Raw genomic sequence first — 2,147 nt, forward strand, 5'->3', positions numbered from 1 at the left:
CGGAGCCTGGCTAGATCCTTTCACCAATGAAACTGGTGATCCAGAAGTAGAAGGAAATGACAATGTCGGAGGTGAGGATAAGGAGGAGACATCTGAGGAGGTGGCTGCAGAAGTCTTAGCCAAGGTGATCACAGCAGCAGTGAGGATCATGGATGGGGAAGGAGCACCTGCTGCAGAGAAAAGCAAGGTACCCATTGAAGAGGACAGCCCCGTGGACATGACAGAGGCCAGCAGTGACCACCAGGCTGAACAGCTGCTGGAAGACAAGACATTCTGTGGAACAGCATCTGAGATGGGGACCGCCAAGGCTGGAAGTGAGGTGGAGACATGGGCGGCAGAGGCAGAAAGCACCAGAACAGTCACTGCTCCTGCCCCAGATGCCACTGAAGCACTTGTGGAACAAACTGACGTAGAGTCCAAAGATGATATTCCCACAGAAGGAGCCTCCTCTCCCCGTTTCAAGGGATGTGCTACATAATGCGTTGCTCCTTCTTCTTTGGTTTGTAGACAGTACTAGGGTGTTGTTTCTGGAAACGCTGCAAACTAATTTTGGTGAAGAGACCCAGCCATTTCCCTCTGAACGGTATGCCTCATGGGCTTGTCTTGGACAGTTGCGGGGCTTCCTGCCTGGGTTTGAAGGCAGAAGTCATACATTCCTTCAAGCAGCTGTGACATGTCTCTACGCTGCAGTTGGCATAACAAAAGTTGGGTGATTAGATCTTGATGATACTTGTTAAATACAGCCACTGGCTGAGTGCCTCCTTTGAATTGTTGTTGTTGTTGTTGTTGGGAACAGCTCAACACTAAGAATGTATCTTGCTTCATAAAGGGTTTTTATGTTTTTGTTTTTGTTTTTGTTTTAGCATTGTTTTGGCTTGAGTTTTTGACCTCTGCTTTTATAACACACTCTGGTGTGTTTCCCTCACAAGACATGGCAGCAGCTCGTTACCATGTAAGGCCGGTTATGTCACATCAGCGAACTCTGTCAAAGGTCTGCAGAGGCTGACAGACCTCCCCACGGGAAGCACACCTACTTGACCCTCATAAATGAGGAAACTGTGTAGGGCGTGATTTCTCAATCTCCAGTCCTTGATGAATCACTTTTAGAATATTTTACCTAATTTGTGTTTCTCCTCTAGATTACTTCAGGTTTTTTCCCTTTAAATCAAGTTACTCCCATTGAAATGTATCTAAAAAGAAAACTTGGTGTCACCTCCATAGATAGAAAACCAATATAAATTGCCATGGATAGGAGCTATCTGTATAAAATTAATACAAGAAATAAACATGTTCCCTTAGATAAGTACTATTCCTTGGAAGTTCTGCATCTGAGAGAACAGGAGGCTAGCATGTATTAAAGGGTAGCACACAACACTTACACTTTCACAAAATTAGAAGAATTGGAAGGTCTCTCCCTTTGGAAATCCTGCTGTGTCTGTTCCCCTGTAACTCTTTGAACTGCAGACATCTCACATTTGGGGAAACATTGGCCAGTGGGAAACTTAGGGTAAAGGCTGTGAAATATTTGATGGGCATTTATTGTATACTAGGTGCTAATATATGGGCACTGCTCTCAAGGAGCCTTATTGACAGAGGTGAATATAAAAAAGTCAACTAAAGACTGAAATAAATTGCTTGGGACTGGCGGCAGGGGCGGGGTGGGGGGAGAAGAAGTAAACTGCTCAATGAGAAAAACAAAACAAAAAATCCTATTACCAAAGAAAGTCACATTCTGAAGTATTAAGGATTAAGACTTCAACACATCTTTTTTTTGGAGGAACACAATTTAATCCATAACAATATATTTTTTTTTGAGTAGGAGTCTGTTGCCCAGGTTGGAGTGCAGCGGCATGATCATCGTTCACTGCAGCCTCGACCTCCCTTCTGCCTCAGCCTCCCAAAGATCTGGGACTACATACGTGCGCTACTATGCCTGGCTAATTTTTTCATTTTTTTCTAGAGATGAGGTCTCGCTATGTTTACTAGGCTGGTCTCAAACTCCTTGGTTCAAGCAATCCTCTCTCCTTGGCCTCTCGAAGTACTGGGATTACAAGCATGAGCCTGTAACAACTTTTTTTAAAGTGGCAGAATATATTAATGTGATACCATGAATGTAAAACGTAGGGATACATATTTAAAAGTTTGAT

At 43.7% G+C, this 2,147-nt stretch overlaps 1 pseudogene; it reads left to right on the plus strand.

The window, feature by feature from the left end:
* Window positions 1–478, plus strand: part of LOC103266614 — a 2,907-nt pseudogene extending 2,429 nt beyond the window's left edge.
* The last annotated feature ends 1,669 nt before the right edge of the window (window positions 479–2,147 follow it).

This window comes from Carlito syrichta, unplaced genomic scaffold (genome assembly GCF_000164805.1).
Source record: "Carlito syrichta isolate Samal-C Ts95f unplaced genomic scaffold, Tarsius_syrichta-2.0.1 Scaffold307240, whole genome shotgun sequence".
Lineage (NCBI taxonomy): Eukaryota > Metazoa > Chordata > Mammalia > Primates > Tarsiidae > Carlito > Carlito syrichta.